Source organism: Engystomops pustulosus, unplaced genomic scaffold (assembly GCF_040894005.1).
Source record: "Engystomops pustulosus unplaced genomic scaffold, aEngPut4.maternal MAT_SCAFFOLD_125, whole genome shotgun sequence".
Taxonomy (NCBI): Eukaryota; Metazoa; Chordata; class Amphibia; order Anura; family Leptodactylidae; genus Engystomops; species Engystomops pustulosus.
The window spans coordinates 143344-163512 of NW_027285006.1; the positions used below are offsets into that span (position 1 = coordinate 143344).

Here is a 20169-nt window from a genome sequence, read left to right on the forward strand (position 1 = left end):
CTTGTCCTGTATATATACAGTGCACAGTACTACTACTCCTGTATATATACAGTGCACAGTACTACTTCTCCTGTATATATACAGTGCACAGTACTACTTCTCCTGTATATATACAGTGCACAGTACTACTTCTCCTATATATATATATATATATATATATATATATATATACAGTGCACAGTACTACTTCTCATGTATATATATGCAGTGCACAGTACTACTTCTCCTGTATATACACAGTGCACAGTACTACTTCTCCTGTATATATACAGTGCACAGTACTACTTCTCCTGTATATATACAGTGCACAGTACTACTTCTCCTGTATATATACAGTGCACAGTACTACTTCTCCTGTATATATACACAGTGCACAGTACTACTTCTCCTGTATATATACAGTGCACAGTACTACTTCTCCTGTATATATACAGTGCACAGTACTACTTCTCCTGTATATATATACAGTGCACAGTATTACTTCTCCTGTATATATACAGTGCACAGTACTACTTCTCCTGTATATATATATACAGTGCACAGTACTACTTCTCCTGTATATATATATACAGTGCACAGTACTACTTCTCCTGTATATATACAGTGCACAGTACTACTTCTCCTGTATATATATATACAGTGCACAGTACTACTTCTCCTGTATATACACAGTGCACAGTACTACTTCCCCTGTAGATAAGGATAATGCACAGTACTACTTCTCCTGTATATATACAGTGCACAGTACTACTTCTCCTGTATATATACAGTGCACAGTACTACTTCTCCTGTATATATACAGTGCACAGTACTACTTCTCCTGTATATATACAGTGCACAGTACTACTTCTCCTGTATATATACAGTGCACAGTACTACTTCTCCTGTATATATATACAGTGCACAGTACTACTTCTCCTGTATATATACAGTGCACAGTACTACTTCTCCTGTATATATACAGTGCACAGTACTACTTCTCCTGTATATATACAGTGCACAGTACTACTTCTCCTGTATATATACAGTGCACAGTACTACTTCTCCTGTATATATATACAGTGCACAGTACTACTTCTCCTGTATATATATACCGTGCACAGTACTACTTCTCCTGTATATATGGGCAGTGCACAGTTCTACTTCTCCTGTATATATACACAGTGCACAGTACTACTTCTCCTGTATATATACAGTGCACAGTACTACTTCTCCTGTATATATATATAGAGTGCACAGTACTACTTCTCCTGTATATATACAGTGCACAGTACTACTTCTCCTGTATATATATACAGTGCACAGTACTACTTCCCCTGTATATATACAGTGCACAGTACTACTTCTCCTGTATATACACAGTGCACAGTACTACTTCTCCTGTATATATACAGTGCACAGTACTACTTCCCCTGTATATATACAGTGCACAGTACTACTTCTCCTGTATATATATACAGTGCACAGTACTACTTCTCCTGTATATATACAGTGCACAGTACTGCTTCTCCTGTATATATATACAGTGCACAGTACTACTTCTCCTGTATATATACAGTGCACAGTACTACTTCTCCTGTGTATATACAGTGCACAGTACTACTTCTCCTGTATATATATACAGTGCACAGTACTACTTCCCCTGTATATATACAGTGCACAGTACTACTTCTCCTGTATATACACAGTGCACAGTACTACTTCTCCTGTATATATACAGTGCACAGTACTACTTCCCCTGTATATATACAGTGCACAGTACTACTTCCCCTGTGTATATACAGTGCACAGTACTACTTCTCCTGTATATATACAGTGCACAGTACTACTTCTCCTGTATATATATACAGTGCACAGTACTACTTCTCCTGTATATATACAGTGCACAGTGCTACTTCTCCTGTATATATACAGTGCACAGTACTACTTCTCCTGTATATATACAGTGCACAGTACTACTTCTCCTGTATATATATACAGTGCACAGTACTACTTCTCCTGTATATATACAGTGCACAGTACTACTTCTCCTGTATATACAGTGCACAGTACTACTTCTCCTGTATATATACAGTGCACAGTACTACTTCTCCTGTATATATGGGCAGTGCACAGTACTACTTCTCCTGTATATATATACAGTGCACAGTACTACTTCTCCTGTATATATATATACAGTGCACAGTACTACTTCTCCTGTATATATATATACAGTGCACAGTACTACTTCTCCTGTATATATATATACAGTGCACAGTACTACTTCTCCTGTATATATATATACAGTGCACAGTACTACTTCTCCTGTATATACAGTGCACAGTACTACTTCTCCTGTATATATACAGTGCACAGTACTACTTCTCCTGTATATATATACAGTGCACAGTACTACTTCTCCTGTATATATATACAGTGCACAGTACTACTTCTCCTGTATATATATACAGTGCACAGTACTACTTCTCCTGTATATATATATACAGTGCACAGTACTACTTCTCCTGTATATATATATACAGTGCACAGTACTACTTCTCCTGTATATATATACAGTGCACAGTACTACTTCTCCTGTATATATATACAGTGCACAGTACTACTTCTCCTGTATATATATACAGTGCACAGTACTACTTCTCCTGTATATATATACAGTGCACAGTACTACTTCTCCTGTATATATATATACAGTGCACAGTACTACTTCTCCTGTATATATATACAGTGCACAGTACTACTTCTCCTGTATATATATACAGTGCACAGTACTACTTGTCCTGTATATATACAGTGCACAGTACTACTTCTCCTGTATATATACAGTGCACAGTACTACTTCTCCTGTATATATACAGTGCACAGTACTACTTCTCCTGTATATATATATATACAGTGCACAGTACTACTTCTCCTGTATATATATATACAGTGCACAGTACTACTTCTCCTGTATATATACAGTGCACAGTACTACTTCTCCTGTATATATATACAGTGCACAGTACTACTTGTCCTGTATATATACAGTGCACAGTACTACTTCTCCTGTATATATACAGTGCACAGTACTACTTCTCCTGTATATATATACAGTGCACAGTACTACTTCTCCTGTATATATATATACAGTGCACAGTACTACTTCTCCTGTATATATATACAGTGCACAGTACTACTTCTCCTGTATATATATACAGTGCACAGTACTACTTGTCCTGTATATATACAGTGCACAGTACTACTTCTCCTGTATATATACAGTGCACAGTACTACTTCTCCTGTATATATACAGTGCACAGTACTACTTCTCCTGTATATATATATATACAGTGCACAGTACTACTTCTCCTGTATATATATATACAGTGCACAGTACTACTTCTCCTGTATATATACAGTGCACAGTACTACTTCTCCTGTATATATATACAGTGCACAGTACTACTTCTCCTGTATATATACAGTGCACAGTACTACTTCTCCTGTATATATATATATACAGTGCACAGTACTACTTCTCCTGTATATATATATACAGTGCACAGTACTACTTCTCCTGTATATATACAGTGCACAGTACTACTTCTCCTGTATATATATACAGTGCACAGTACTACTTGTCCTGTATATATACAGTGCACAGTACTACTTCTCCTGTATATATACAGTGCACAGTACTACTTCCCCTGTATATATACAGTGCACAGTACTACTTCTCCTGTATATATGGACAGTGCACAGTACTACTTCTCCTGTATATATATACAGTGCACAGTACTACTTCTCCTGTATATATACAGTGCACAGTACTACTTCTCCTGTATATATATATACAGTGCACAGTACTACTTCTCCTGTATATATATACAGTGCACAGTACTACTTCTCCTGTAACTCTTTTATTTTATATGAAAGTATAAAACTTAACATAAATCATCAAAGTCAATCAGAAACAATCGCTGGTCCAGCCGACACCTCGCACCTCGCACCTCGCGCCTCACACTGACACAATACACATAATAATAACAGAAAACATCCCTCACAGGGATCATAACAGAAACTAAAAACTGATCCTGCCGGTCCAATGCCAGGAAAATGCAACACAAATAAACCAGTAATAAAAAATATAATATATACAATAATCATAACGAAAATCAACAATGACGACAACATAAATTTTTTTTCCCCTCCTCCTCCTCCCCATTAGCACCCCCCTCCTCCACACCCCAAGTCCCAGTGTCCATAGTCCATAGTGTCCGACATACTCACCCCCCCACCCCACCTAACACCCCCCTACTATCACATAACTATCACAAAAAAATATATTAATAATAATATAAAACACAACAATTCAAAAACTACACAAATTATCATTATTATTCCCACAAAGCCCAAGTTCGTCGCCTGCAAGCCCCAAATCTACCGGGTCCTCAAAACAAAACAAAAATCTGCAGTGTCAGCATCAGCCCAACACCAGGAGAGGAGATGACAGACTAAGGGACACTAAAGGAGAACCCCCTCCAAAGGAGAGAGGCCCTCCCCGTGCCCAGCCTCTCATACTCCAGAGAGCGCGCCTTCACCAGGAGGGAGAGGACAGACTAAGGGACACTAAGGAGAGAGGCCCTCCCCGTGCCCAGCCCATCATACTCCAGAGAACGCACCTTCACCAGGAGGGAAAGGACAGACTAAGGGACACTAAGGAGAGAGGCCCTCCCCGTGCCCAGCCTCTCATACTCCAGAGAGCGCACCTTCACCAGGAGGGGAGAGGACAGACTAAGGGACACTAAGGAGAGAGGTCCTCCCCGTGCCCAGCCCATCATACTCCAGAGAACGCACCTTCACCAGGAGGGAAAGGACAGACTAAGGGACACTAAGGAGAGAGGCCCTCCCCGTGCCCAGCCTCTCATACTCCAGAGAGCGCACCTTCACCAGGAGGGGAGAGGACAGACTAAGGGACACTAAGGAGAGAGGTCCTCCCCGTGCCCAGCCCCTCATACTCCAGAGAGTGCACCTTCACCAGGAGGGGAGAGGACAGACTAAGGGGCACTAAGGAGAGAGGCCCTCCCCGTGCCCAGCCTCTCATACTCCAGAGAGCGCACCTTCACCAGGAGGGAGAGGACAGACTAAGGGACACTAAGGAGAGAGGTCCTCCCCGTGCCCAGCCTCTCATACTCCAGAGATCGCACCTTCACCAGGAGGGGAGAGGACAGACTAAGGGACACTAAGGAGAGAGGTCCTCCCCGTGCCCAGCCTCTCATACTCCAGAGAACGCACCTTCACCAGGAGGGAAAGGACAGACTAAGGGACACTAAGGAGAGAGGCCCTCCCCGTGCCCAGCCTCTCATACTCCAGAGAGCGCACCTTCACCAGGAGGGAGAGGACAGACTAAGGGACACTAAGGAGAGAGGCCCTCCCCGTGCCCAGCCTCTCATACTCCAGAGAGCGCACCTTCACCAGGAGCGGAGAGGACAGACTAAGAGACACTAAGGAGAGAGGTCCTCCTCGTGCCCAGCCTCTCATACTCCAGAGAGCGCACCTTCACCAGGAGGGAGAGGACAGACTAAGAGACACTAAGGAGAGAGGTCCTCCCCGTGCCTAGCCCATCATACTCCAGAGAACGCACCTTCACCAGGAGGGAGAGGACAGACTAAGAGACACTAAGGAGAGAGGTCCTCCCCGTGCCTAGCCTCTCATACTCCAGAGAGCGCACCTTCACCAGGGGGGAGAGGACAGACTAAGGGGCACTAAAGAGAGAGGTCCTCCCCGTGCCCAGCCTCTCATACTCCAGAGAGCGCACCTTCACCAGGAGAGGAGAGGACAGACTAAGGGGCACTAAAGAGAGAGGTCCTCCCCGTGCCCAGCCTCTCATACTCCAGAGAGCGCACCTTCACCAGGTCACCCAGAATGTTCCTAACCACCTCATCCACCGGGAGGATTTTACACTGCGTCGATACTAAACACTGTGCGTTCCACGTGTGGTACCTGACCACTAGACTAGCTAGAAATAAAGTGCATCGGTCCCGGCCACCAAGGCCTCTGAATGCTCTATAGGCCCACTCCGCATAGGAGAGACCGGCCAACCCGGGCCAATGGATGGAAGCGCCCACCCGGGTGTACACCTCTGTGTTAAAAGGACAATGAAGCAGGAAGTGGTCCATGCTCTCCAGCAGACCACCGCACTCCTCCGGGGGACAACCCCTTTCCTCAGAGCTCCTGTTCTTCAAATTGTCCTTCACACACAGCTTACCATGGAAGCAGCGCCAAGCCAAGTCCCAAAACTTCAAGGGGATCCTGATGGAATTCAAAAGTCTCAAACCCACCCCAAGATCCCGACTTGGGCAATCCCTGAGGGCCAGGGGCTTCTGGAAATGGGTCAACAGAACCCTCTTGTCAAGGAGTTTCCTCGACATGGTCCTGATCTCCCACATTCCCAGACCCCACCGGCGAATCACCTTCAGAACCGGGGTAGCGTATGCCGGAAGATGCCCATGAGGTGTACGAAGATCCTTCACTCGCCCTCCTGTCTCCCATTCCTGGAAGAAAGGCCGAAACCATCCCCTACAGGAGTATACCCACGGAGGAGCCCTCTCTTTCCAGAGGTTTGCAACATTGATTTTAAGAAAGGTATTCACTAGGAATACCACAGGGTTGACCATACACAACCCTCCTTGTCTCCTCCCTCTTGACTAGGTTCAGTCTATTCCCCCATAACAGCTGGAAGAACAGACTGTAGACCCGAGCCCAGAGAGGTTGTGGCAAGACACATACACTGCCCAGATAAATCAGCAGCGGGAGCAGGAAGGTTTTGATCAGGTGAACCCTTTCTCTGAGGGTCAAAGACCAACCCTTCCACTGGTTAACCTTCTGAGTGGCGATCTTAAGCCTGACGTCCCAGTTTTGCATGGGGTAATCCCCCTGGCCAAATTCGATGCCGAGAACTTTGGCAGAGTCCTGGGGCCCTGGAAGAGTGTCCGGGAGATCAAAGCCTGGATCCCCCTCTCCCAGCCAGAGACTCTCACACTTATCCCGGTTGATCTTGGACCCAGAAGCCTCCGAGTAGCGGTCAACCTCCGACATCACCCATTGCGCCTCCCCTCTCGAGGACACAAAAACGGTGACATCATCGGCATACGCTACCACCCTTAGAGTGGCTTCCGGTGCCGCCCGATCCATCCCGACTCCCACCAACGGCCCACGATCAACCCTCCTAAGGAATGGGTCAATCGCGAACACGTATAGAAGTGGGCTCAGAGGACAACCCTGGCGAACACCAGACCCGACCTCAAAAGAGCGGCCAATCCAACCGTTCACAAGCTGGAAACTCTCTGCCCCTGCGTACAAAACCTTTAGCCAATTGACAAACCCACCCGGCAGGCCATACCTCAGAAGGACAGACCAGAGGTACTCGTGGTCAACCCGATCAAACGCTTTTGCCTGGTCCAAGGACAGCAAGTACCCCTTCCAGTTACCAGCCCTGCCCTGCTCCACTGCCTCCCGGACACAGAGCACAGCACTAAATGTACTGCGGCCTGGAACAGAGCAGTGCTGGGTCCCCGAAAGGAGCCGGGGCGCAAACTGCACCAGCCGATTAAACAGCACCTTTGCCAAAACCTTTCTGTCCGTATTGAGAAGCGCTATGGGCCGCCAGTTCTCAATACGAGATCGGTCCTTACCCTTTGACAGGATGATCAGGGCAGACCTCCTCATTGACTTCGGCAGAGCGCCCGAGGAAAGACACTCATTGAATACCTCAGTCAAGAGGGGAACCAAGGCGTCCTTAAAGGTCTTACAAAACTCAGATGTTAAGCCATCCGGGCCTGGCGATTTCTTGAGGGCGAGCCCTTCAATTGCCCAGCTGACTTCCTCTTCCCTGATCATCTCTGTCAAAACATCAAGAGAGGGGTCTACTCCTGGCTCAGGGACAGTTTCTGCCAGGAAAGCCGACATCACATCCCGATCTAGATCCTTCCTGCCCAAGAGGTGTGAGTAGAAGGATCTGATGACCTCCAGGATCCCTGATCTGGACCTTTTCAGGGATCCCGTACTGTCAACCAGTCCTGTGACAACTTTACCATTCACTGACATCTTGCAGTTTCTGTAAGGGTCGGGCGAGCGGTATTTCCCGTAATCCCTCTCAAAAACCAAAGATGCGTGTCTATCGTACTGACACCTCTTCAGCAAGGATTTCACTCTGGAGATGTCCTCACGACTACCTCCAGTCGAGACGAGATGGTCGAGTTTCCTCCTCAGGCCCTGATACAGGCGGTACCTGTCCAGGCTCCTGAGGCTCGAGAGCTGGCGGAAGAATCTCGCCACCCTTTTCTTGAGCATCTCCCACCACTCTGACTTACTGCTACAAAGGCCCAGCAATGGTACCTGGCTCTGAAGAAAGTCCTCAAAGGATTGTCTGATCTCCGCTTCTTCCAGGAGAGACGAATTGAGCTTCCAGTAGCCTCTTCCCATCCGGGGGGTCTCTGTAACATTCAGAGAAAACAAAATTAGACAGTGGTCGGAGAACTCCACCTCAACAACGGACACTGCTGAAGAAATGGCTTCCTCCTTTAAATAAAACCTGTCTATTCTAGACCTACAGCTACCCCTATAATAGGTGAACCCCGCGTGGCCTGGGGTGTGTCGGATGTGGACATCCACCAGGCGAGCCTCACTAGCTATGCTATTAAGTGCTACGCTATCATAAGTCAGCGTGTCTATGGAACCTCCCCTATCTTGGAGCCTTGTGACAGCATTAAAGTCTCCTCCAAAGACCACCTGCCGACTTGTAAAAAGGTAGGGCTTGATCCTCATAAAGAGACACTTTCTACTCCAGCAAGACTGGGGACCATAGATATTAATAAGATGAAGTTCTTGTCCCTTCATGAGGACATCCAGGATCAGGCACCTCCCCATTTCTAACTCAATAACCCGTGGGCATTCTACTGGTGCGGTAAAAAGTACCGCCACTCCGCTATACGGCTCGGCCGCAAGAGACCAATAGGAAGGCCCCGTGTCTCCATTCCCTCTTAGCTTTATACACGGCCGCCAAATCTGGCAGCCTGGTCTCCTGCAAAAATAAAATGTCGGGTTCAACGCGGCCGAGAAAATCAAAGGCCGCAAATCTAGCTGCATCAGACTTAATGCTGGCGACATTAATGGACGCCAGCGTCAACGGAGTGGGTGGCGCCATCAAGAGTGATTGAGCTAGACGGCTTTCTTTTTCCCACCCCCCTCCTTACCACCGTCTGACGAGGAGCAACCTCTACGCTTTAGGGAGACAGACATATCCATTGCCCCCTTGGTCACCCCACCGTCAGACTCATCGTCCCCATCAGCAGACTCCGGGCCAGTTTCCCCCCTCGAGGACCTTTCATCCTCCGAGGAGGGAGACTCGGTGCCCCCCACAGGACCTACCGCCACTGACTCTGGATCCTTACCCCCTACCTCCTCTTCCGAAGAGGAGATATCCTTGAGGGCTTGGAAACGGTTTGAGAGAACAATCAAAGGGGAGGTGGTTTGGCCTTCCTTTGGAGCGGCTGCAGCTTTTACAGTTTTGCGTTTTTTCTTTTTGGCACCCTTTTTACGTTTTTCATTTAGCCACCTCCTATTGTCCTCATCCATACTCTCATAAAGAGAGGAACCAGTGGTGATGGCCTCTTCCTCTTTCTCCAGCCTCCTGACCTCTTCATCCAAGTCCTGTTCTCCTAGGGCCTCAGCTGCGGCAGCACTTGTCTCAGGAACAGGGCTATGGCTCACCCCAGCAGCCTGGGGCTCCCCAAGCTCTCTGCTCCTTCGACGGCCTTCAAGTCGCCTCAACTTAGAAGGCGGCATGGTTTTGCCTTTCTTCCTTGGCCCCTCTGCCCTTTCAGCCCTAGCAGAACCCTCCACAGCAGGAGCAACACCTCGGCTCTCTCCCACTGGGGCTCCGACTATATTGGCAAAGGAGCGAGGGCAGCGACTGAATGGGTGACCAAGCTCACCACACAGATGACACCTGATCTGCTCACAGTTTGCGGCAAGATGACCAACCCCACCGCACAATGCGCACTTCTGCAAATGGCAGTTGGCGCTAAAGTGCGTGGGATCACCGCATCTGTGGCAGACCTTTGGCTGCCCCTGGTAAAAGATCAGGATTCTGTCCCTCACCAAGAAAGCTGAGGAGGGAATGTGGGTGACCGTGAGATGCCAAACTCATCCAAGTTCTTTTTAGGAACTGCCACCACTTCGCCATACCTGTTCAACCAGGTCATAATATCCATGCATGAAAGTGACTCATTACATGTTAAAATGGTCACTCTCTTGACCTCATTTTGACGGGACACCGTTTGCACAGCGAAATCCCGCCAGCCGGGCTCATTGCGCTTCAGCTCATAATTCGACCAAAAGAGCTCAAGGCCCTCCGGCCGAACAAAGCTGATGTCAAAAATGGGGGTGCCATAGGGATGTATCAAGGCAAAGATGTCAACTGCCTTGAAGTTCAAATTCAGAAGGAGCTCTACTACTTTTGCCCTTGGAGGGCACGCATCACTGCCCCTCCAGCGAAGACGAACCACATTCCTACGAGTCCCCACTGGCCCAGCTGTCAGGAGGGACCACACAGTGTCTCCCCCTCTTTCCTCTCGGAAGGCTGACAGGCCAAACCTGTCTATCCAGAAGGATAAATCAACCTGGGGGTGCCATGGGGATGTATCAAGGCAAAGATGTCAACTGCCCTGAAGTTCATCTTCAGAAGGAGCTCTACTACTTTTGCCCTTGGAGGGCACGCATCACTGCCCCTCCAGCGAAGACGAACCACATTCCTACGAGTCCCCACTAGCCCAGCTGTCAGGAGAGACCACACAGTGTCTCCCCCTCTTTCCTCTCGGAAGGCTGACAGGCCAAACCTGTCTATCCAGAAGGATAAATCAACCTCCTGCCCCTCTACATTCATTGTTCTCTCTCCCCTTCTGAGGGCCTCCAGGAGGCGCCGTTGCAACATGCCGTCCCCAAAGTCTGGTGATGGGGAGGATACACCAGCAGCCCCAGCAGCGACACTTGCATAACTGCGCGCCTGAGATGCTGCAACCGGGGGGGGGGCAGATGGACCAGCCCCCACTGACCCTACAGATTATACACACACACACATTACAAGATACACTAGCCTACACACATACACCGGCTGGACAAGCTGCAGTCTCTTCTGCGAGGGATAGGCCGATCTCCCCAGGACTATGGGAACTATGCTGTGAGCCTGCTACAGAAGGATCATTGCTGGATACTGCCATATCACCTCCACCTGGGGCCTTTCAGCGTCCTCGGTTCTCAGGCTGCAACCTGCTTGGAGCTGCACTGCTGCGATTCCGCTCCAATCTCTTCACCGCTGCTGCTTGGCCGGTTGCTGCGTCTCTCCAGCTCCCGCCGGCCCAGTCCGGGACCTGGAGGCCGTGTATTTGGTGGCATCCGCTGCTGATTCCCAGGACCTGTACTCTCCCTGGGGAGAAAATACTGGCCCTGGCTGCTCTGGGTTCTCCTGGATCAGAGTGAGCACCTGGGCTTCAATCAGAGCCACACCCAATGAATGACCAAAAATAGGGGAAAAGGCTGAAATAATGCACGACATAGCTTATCCAAGATATTGACAAATTTATTACAGTAATAATTACTCATCAGACAAGCAGTTTATGTCTATGTAACCTTTACAAATGCTGTAAATGTGTGGAAATGTGTTGGCTCTTGGTTACATGCACAAACTTATCACAAACTATAAAACATATGTTATATCTACAAAGTATTCTAAAAGGTATGTAAGAAGAAATGAGAAGGTAATTACATTGTTTGGTTCCTACCTACTTGCCAGCCTTGTGCTAAACTGCTGGTGGCAGCTGTGTGGCGGTCCCCACCCTGGATAAGTGCACAGTACATTGAGACAAACCAACCAGAAGGCAACGTCTAAAAAACCGGGTCAAAAGATGATGCCAAGTAAATAGCAAGAACCTGTCAATCAAACAGCCCTGTGCAGAGAATACACCTGGGGGTGGTGCTCAGCCAGGAGAACCAGACCCAGCAGATCTAGCAGCAGCCACAACAAACATAGTTATAGTGTAGTCACCACTAGTAATGAAATATAAAGGTAAATCACTCCGCTATATTGGATGGTTTACATATCTTTCTATTTCAATGTGCTTAAATGCTGCATTACATAGAACAGAACAATTTCTTACTCCCCCAAGACCAAGAATATACGCTGGGTGCGGTAATTATCTCCATGGGACCTCGATACATTTCTGGGATCAGGGTTCCTGGCAAACACCCTCATGGGTCATGGTCTATTCTGGAGGCTTTGGTAGAGGAGATATGTACAGTGGTGCTCTTCCTACCACTGCAGACTTTTTGCTTTCTTGGCCTTTTTTTTAGAGAATATAAATGATGAGACAAAAACATTTTTTTCACTCTTGGTTAGTGGTTGGGCAAAGTCATTTAATTGTGGTTTCACCCAACCACTAACCAAAAGCTTTGGTATTGGAATGGTAGCAGCGAAGCCGCCGGTGGTGTGTGTATGTTGACATTCAGACGCCATTGTTATTCTCGGTGATGTTATGGAAAAGGGTGGCGCATGCGCAGATACATTTAATATCTAACATCCGCAATAGGTGGTATTACTGGCGTGGTAATGGAGTGTTTTCGAATGAGGTTTTTCAGAACCAGATATGGCCAAACCCACTGAACGTGAACCTGAAAGGGTCGGCTCATTCCTAATTATGACTTAAAAATGTAGTCTTTATCTATCTTCTATTGCAGTAAAGCCGGGAAGCTGCCTCCCTCCAAAAACAATTTGTCCGGATTACAACCCCAAACATCTATGTAACACTGATGCAGACTGTGGAGGAAACAAGAAGTGCTGCATCATAACGTGCCACCGCGAGTGCACGACCCGCTATACAAGTAGGTAGTCATGGCTCCTGTGTGTCCGGAGGAAAAGCAAATCTGAGAAGCCCTTAATGTCTGCTGTGAGTTTCATCAGCTTTACACTTTATATTGACTTTGTCTATTGCCGTAGAGTCGGGAGAATGCCCCATTCCAAGCGTCCGCTGCATGACTATGTATCCACCACTATGTCAGTACGATGGGGAATGTAAAGGAAACGAGAAGTGCTGCATGCCCACGTGCCAACAGAAGTGCACAAAAATAATCTGAGTGAGTAGATCCAGTAGAGTATGCAGGGAACGGTGCGGTCATTTCGGATTCTCTAAAACATCGACAAATTTTATGAGACACAGAGGTTCATGGATCCTCTTCTGCAACGTCTGCACATGGATGATTGAACCTCAGCTATGGGGGTTTTATGTGGACCTCCTAACAGAAGACCATCCTCTAAACTTCTTCTCTTCTTGCAGAGTTATCACAGATCCGTGTCCTAGACTGGAGTGACCCTGTGATGCTGGGTGTGAGGTCGTGGCTACGGATGTGATTTGTAGGGGTATGCACTGGTATCAGATGAAATGTAATAACTCTGAAGTATTTGACCATATTATGCACATTGTAACATCAGGATGGAACTATTGTGCTCCGCTCCATTGCTCCCCTAAGGTTTCGCTGTCCCATGCCTGTGTCTTAGGTTGCTGTTTCCTAGTTACTGCTTCTTCTCTGTTCTTAACCCATGAGCAAGAATAAAGTTTATTACTGGCAGTTCGTGTGTTATTTGGCCACATATATCATTATAATTTGGGTTCTTCTTGGTATTTCACACACATAAAGTCGAGTGCAGCGTCTTTACCGGTCTCAGTATAAAAAGCCTAATAAATGATTTAGCATTTTAGTTTTAGTGCACTTTGTTATGTCATAAATCACCAACTTTCCAACAAGCCACACCCCTTCCTTAATTAGCAACGCCCATTATTAGAAAAACAAAACAATGGGCTGGATTTACAGTTGCGCCACAATTGTGCTGGTTTTGTGCCAAAACACTGTATAAAATGCCTTGCACTTTTATCGAGGCTTTTACACCTTATTTTGCCACTTTCGCTATTTGTCTGATTAAGGGTGTGTCCTCCGGGAGATGGGCATGGCTTTGCGAGAAAGGGGCATGGCTTGCGGGAAATCGTCCGTGCACCCAAAATTCTGGCGCAGAGTTTAGACCAACTAAAAGTAGGTCTAAAATAGGAACCAACAATCTTATCCTGCACCCGGATTCATCATCACAGGGATAACGTGTTTTCCAGCTAGAAACTCGCGGAACCTGCAATACATTGTTACATCCCCCCAATGTCTTATAATAGTGTGAGATGGGACTACATCATAGTAGTGATATTGTGTGTATCAATGATCTAATAACTTATACTAATAATTAGAGATGGGCAACTTTTTCAAAAATTCGATTTGCCGAGTTTGATGAATTTTCCAACAACATTCGATTCAACCTGAATCAAATCATGGCGGATCACATTAAAAAACAGGTATTTCCTGGCTGCAGAGAGCCTGTAGGGTGTTGTACCATCACCATAGACAGGGGGCATCCTCTACACCTAGAGGAGAGGAGGATCTACCATCACCATAGACAGGGGGCATCCTCTACACCAGTGGTTCTCAACCTGTGGGTCGGGACCCCAGCAGGGGTCGAACTACCAAAACCGGGGGTCGCCTAAAGCCATCGAAGCAGCAAATTGTACTGTGTTTTTAATGCGAGTTGCATGGTTTGGGGTCACCACAGCATGAGGAACTGTATTGCGGGGTCACAGCATTAGAAAGGTTGAGAACCACTGCTCTACACCTAGAGGGAAGGAGGTTCTACCATCACCATAGACAGGGGACATCCTCTACACCTAGAGGAGAGGAGGTTCTACCATCACCATAGACAGGGGGCATCCTCTACACCTAGAGGAGAGGAGGTTCTACCATCACCATAGACAGGGGGCGTCCTCTACACCTAGAGGAGAGGAGGTTCTACCATCACTATAGACAGGGGGCATCCTCTACACCTAGAGGAGAGGAGGTTCTACCATCACCATAGACAGGGGACATCCTCTACACCTAGAGGAGAGGAGGTTCTACCATCACCATAGACAGGGGGCGTCCTCTACACCTAGAGGAGAGGTGTCTCTACCATCACCATAGACAGGGGGCATCCTCTACACCTAGAGGAGAGGTGGTTATACCATCACCATAGACAGGAGGCATCCTCTACACCTAGAGGAGAGGAGGTTCTACCATCACCATAGACAGGGGGCATCCTCTACACCTAGAGGAGAGGAGAATCTACCATCACCATAGACAGGGGGCACCCTCTACACCTAGAGGAGAGGAGGTTCTACCATCACCATAGAAAGGGGGCGTCCTCTACACCTAGAGGAGAGGAGGATCTACCATCACCATAGACAGGGGGCGTCTTCTACACCTAGAGGAGAGGCGGTTTTACCATCACCATAGACAGGGGGCATCCTCTACACCTAGAGGAGAGGCGGTTTTACCATCACCATAGACAGGGGGCATCCTCTACACCTAGAGGAGAGGAGGTTCTACCATCACCATAGACAGGGGGCATCGTCTACACCTATATGAGGTTGTACCATCACCATAGAAAGGAGGCATCCTCTACACCTAGAGGAGAGGAGGTTCTGCCATCACCATAGACAGGGGGCATCTTCTACAACTAGAGGAGAGGCGGTTCTACCATCACCATAGACAGGGGGCATCCTCTACACCTAGAGGAGAGGAGGTTCTACCATCACCATAGACAGGGGGCATCCTCTACACCTAGAGGAGAGGAGGTTCTACCATCACCATATACAGGGGGCATCCTCTACACCTAGAGGAGAGGCGGTTTTACCATCACCATACACAGGGGGCATCCTCTACACCTAGAGGAGAGGAGGTTCTACCATCACCATAGACAGGGGGCGTCCTCTACACCTAGAGGAGAGAAGGTTCCACCATCACCATAGATAGGGGGCATCCTCTACACCTAGAGGAGAGGAGGTTCTACCACCACCATAGACAGGAGGCATCCTCTAAGCCTAGAGGAGAGGAGGTTCTACCATCACCATAGACAGGAGACATCCTCTACACCTAGAGGAGAGGAGCTTCTACCATCACCATAGACAGGAGATATCCTCTAAGCCTAGAGGAGAGGAGGTTCTACCATCACCATAGACAGGAGACATCCTCTACACCTAGAGGAGAGGAGCTTCTACCATCACCATAGACAGGGGACATCCTCTACACCTAGAGGAGAGGAGGATCTACCATCACCATAGACAGGAGACATCCTCTAAGCCTAGAGGAGAGGAGGTTCTATCATCACCATAGACAGGAGACATCCTCTACACCTAGAGGAGAGGAGGTTCTACCATCACCATAGACAGGGGACATCCTCTACACCTAGAGGAGAGGAGGATCTACCATCACCATAGACAGGAGACATCCTCTACCCCTAGAGGAGAATAGGTTCTACCATCACCATAGACAGGAGGCATCCTCTACACCTAGAGGAGAGGAGGTTCTATCATCACCATAGACAGGGGGCATCTTCTATACCTAGAGGAGAGGAGGTTCTATCATCACCATAGACAGGGGGCATCCTCTACACTTAGAGGAGAGGCGGTTCTACCATCAACATAGACAGGGGGTATCCTCTACACCTAGAGGAGAGGCGGTTCTACCATCACCATAGACAGGGGGCGTCCTCTACACCTAGAGGAGAGGAGGATCTACCATCACCATAGACAGGAGACATCCTCTACCCCTAGAGGAGAATAGGTTCTACCATCACCATAGACAGGAGGCATCCTCTACACCTAGAGGAGAGGAGGTTCTATCATCACCATAGACAGGGGGCATCTTCTATACCTAGAGGAGAGGAGGTTCTATCATCACCATAGACAGGGGGCATCCTCTACACTTAGAGGAGAGGCGGTTCTACCATCAACATAGACAGGGGGTATCCTCTACACCTAGAGGAGAGGCGGTTCTACCATCACCATAGACAGGGGGCGTCCTCTACACCTAGACTTGCTGTGCACAGAGCTATATTAAAGTGACAGCTCAACCTGGGACTATTTTCTGCCTTATTGGTGTACTCAGGGTGCTGGTATCAATGAAAACTGTGACAGAGAAGGGAGTATAAATCACAAATTAAATTTCTGTGTTGGCACTTTGCGATAAATAAGTGGGTCTTTGTTGTAGTTTGGGCACTTGGCCTCTAAAAGGTTCGCCATCACTGCTCTACACCTATAGGAGGTTCTACCATCACCATAGAAAGGGGGTAACATCTACACCTAGAGGAGAGAAGATTCTATCATCACCATAGACAGGGGGCATCTTCTATACCTAGAGGAGAGGAGGTTCTACCATCACCATAGACAGTGGCATCCTCTGTATCTAGAGGAGAGGAGGTTCTACCATCAACATAGACAGGGGACATCCTCTACACCTATAGGAGGTTGAACAATCACCATAGAAAGGGGGCATCTTCTACACCTAGAGGAAAGGCGGTTCTACCATCACCATAGACAGGGGGCATCCTCTACACCTAGAGGAGAGGACGTTCTACCATCACCATGGACAGGAGGCATCCTCTACACCTGGAGGAGAGGAGGTTCTATAATCACCATTGACAGGGGGCATCCTCTATACCTAGAGGAGAGGAGGTTATACCATCACCATAGACAGGGGGCATCCTCTATACCTAGAGGAGAGGAGGTTATACCATCGCTAGAGACAGGAGGCGTCCTCTGCACCTAGAGGAGAAGAGGTTCCACCATCACCATTGACAGGGGGCATCCTCTACACAAAGAGAAAAGGAGGTTCGACCATCACCATAGATGGGGAGAATCCTCTACACCTATAGGAAAAGAGATTCTACCATCATCATAGACAGGAGACATCCTCTACACCTAGAGGAGAGAAGGTTCTACCATCACCATAGACATGGGGCATCCTCTACACCTATAGGAGGTTGAACCATCACCATAGAAAGGGGGCATCTTCTACACCTAGAGGAAAGGTGGTGCTACCATCACCAAAGACAGGGGGCATCCTCTACACCTAGAGGAGAGGAGGTATTACCATCACCATGGACAGGAGGCATCCTCTACACCTGGAGGAGAGGAGGTTCTATAATCACCATTGACAGGGGGCATCCTCTATACCTAGAGGAGAGGAGGTTCTACCACCACCATAGACAGGGGGCATCCTCTGTACCTAGAGGAGAGAAGGTTCTACCATCACCATAGACAGGGGACATCCTCTACACCTATAGGAGGTTGTAATATCACCATAGAGAGGGGGCATCTTCTGCATCTAGAGGAGAGGCGGTTCTACCATCACCATAGACAGGGGGCATCCTCTACACCTAGAAGAGAGGAGGTTCTACCATCACCATAGACATAGGGCATCCTCTACACCTAGAGGGAAGGAGGTTCTACCATGACCATAGACAGGGGCATCCTCTGTACCTCGAGGAGAGGAGGTTCTACCATCACCATAGACAAGGGACATCCTCTACACCTAGAGGAGAAGAGGTTCCACCATCACAATAGACAGGGGGCATCCTCTACACAAAGAGAAAAGGAGGTTCTACCATCACCATAGATGGGGGGAATCCTCTACACCTAGAGGAGAGGAGGTTCTACCACCACCATAGACAGGGGGCATCATCTGTACCTAGAGGAGAGGAGGTTCTACCATCACCATAGACAGGGGACATCCTCTACACCTATAGGAGGTTGTACCATCACCATAGAAAGGGGTCATCTTCTACACCTAGAGGAGAGGCGGTTCTACCATCAACATAGACAGGGGGCATCCTCTACACCTAGAGGAGAGGAGATTCTACCATCACCATGGACAGGAGGCATCCTCTACACCTAGAGGAGAGGAGGTTCTACCATCACCATAGACAGGGGGCATCCTCTACACCTGGAGGAGAGGAGGTTCTATAATTACCATAGACAGGGGCATACACTACACCTAGAGGAGAGTTGGTTTTACCATCACCATAAACAGGAGGCATCCTCTACACCTATAGGAGGTTGTATCATCACCATAGAAAGGGGTCATCTTCTACACCTTGAGGAATGGCGGTTCTTCCATCAACATAGACAGGGGGCATCCTCTACACCTAGAGGAGAGGAGGTTCTACCATCACCATGAACAGGAGGCATCCTCTACTCCTGGAGGAGAGGAGGTTCTATAATTACCATAAACAGGAGGCATCCTCTACACCTAGAGGAGAGGAGGCTCTGCCATCACCATAGACAGGGGTCATCCTCTACAACTAGAGGAGAGGAGGTTCTACCATCACCATAGAGGAGGGCATCCTCTACACCTAGAGGAGAAGAGGTTCTACCATCACCATAGACAGGGGGCACCATCTGTACCTAGAGGAGAGGAGGTTCTACCATCATCATAGACAGGGGACATCCTCTAACCTGGAGGAGAGGAGGTTCTTTAATCACCATAGACAGGGATAACCTCTACACCTAGAGGAGTGTTGGTTCTAACATCACCATAAACAGGAGGCATCCTGTACACTTATAGGAGAGGAGGTTCTACCATCACCATAGACAGGGGACATCCTCTACACCTATAGGAGGTTGTACCATCACCATAGAAAGGGGGCATCCTCTACACCTAGAGGAGAGGAGGTTCTACCTTCACCATAGACAGGGGGACATCCTATAAACCTAGAGGAGAAGAGGTTCCACCATCACAATAGACAGGGGGCATCCTCTACACAAAGAGAAAAGGAGGTTCTACCATCACCATAGATGGGGGGAATCCTCTACGCCTAGAGGAGAGGAGGTTCTACCATCACCATAGACAGGGCGCATCATCTGTACCTAGAGGAGAGGAGGTTCTACCATCACCATAGACAGGGGACATCCTCTTCACCTATAGGAGGTTGTACCATCACCATAGAAAGGGGGCATCTTCTACACCTAGAGGAGAGGCGGTTCTACCATCAACATAGACAGGGGGCATCCTCTACACCTAGAGGAGAGGAGGTTCTACCATCACCATGGACAGGAGGCATCCTCTACACCTGGAGGAGAGGAGGTTCTATAATCACCATAGACAGGGGGCATCCTCTAAACCTAGAGGAGAAGAGGTTCCACCATCACAATAGACAGGGGACATCCTCTACACAAAGAGAAAAGGAGGTTCTACCATCACCATAGATGGGGGGAATCCTCTAC

At 47.9% G+C, this 20169-nt stretch overlaps 2 long non-coding RNA genes across 3 annotated transcripts in view; one reads left to right on the forward strand and one right to left on the reverse strand.

Moving 5' to 3' along the window:
- Positions 1-13663, forward strand: part of LOC140108399 (uncharacterized) — a 15947-nt gene extending 2284 nt beyond the window's left edge. The window contains exons 2-4 of the long non-coding RNA XR_011851054.1: positions 12776-12919; positions 13035-13171; positions 13372-13663. This is a non-coding gene — a long non-coding RNA (uncharacterized lncRNA). The remainder of the gene's footprint in view (positions 1-12775; positions 12920-13034; positions 13172-13371) is intronic.
- Positions 1-20169, reverse strand: part of LOC140108401 (uncharacterized) — a 43733-nt gene that overhangs the window by 7190 nt on the left and 16374 nt on the right. The gene's annotated exons all lie outside the window — the stretch shown is intronic.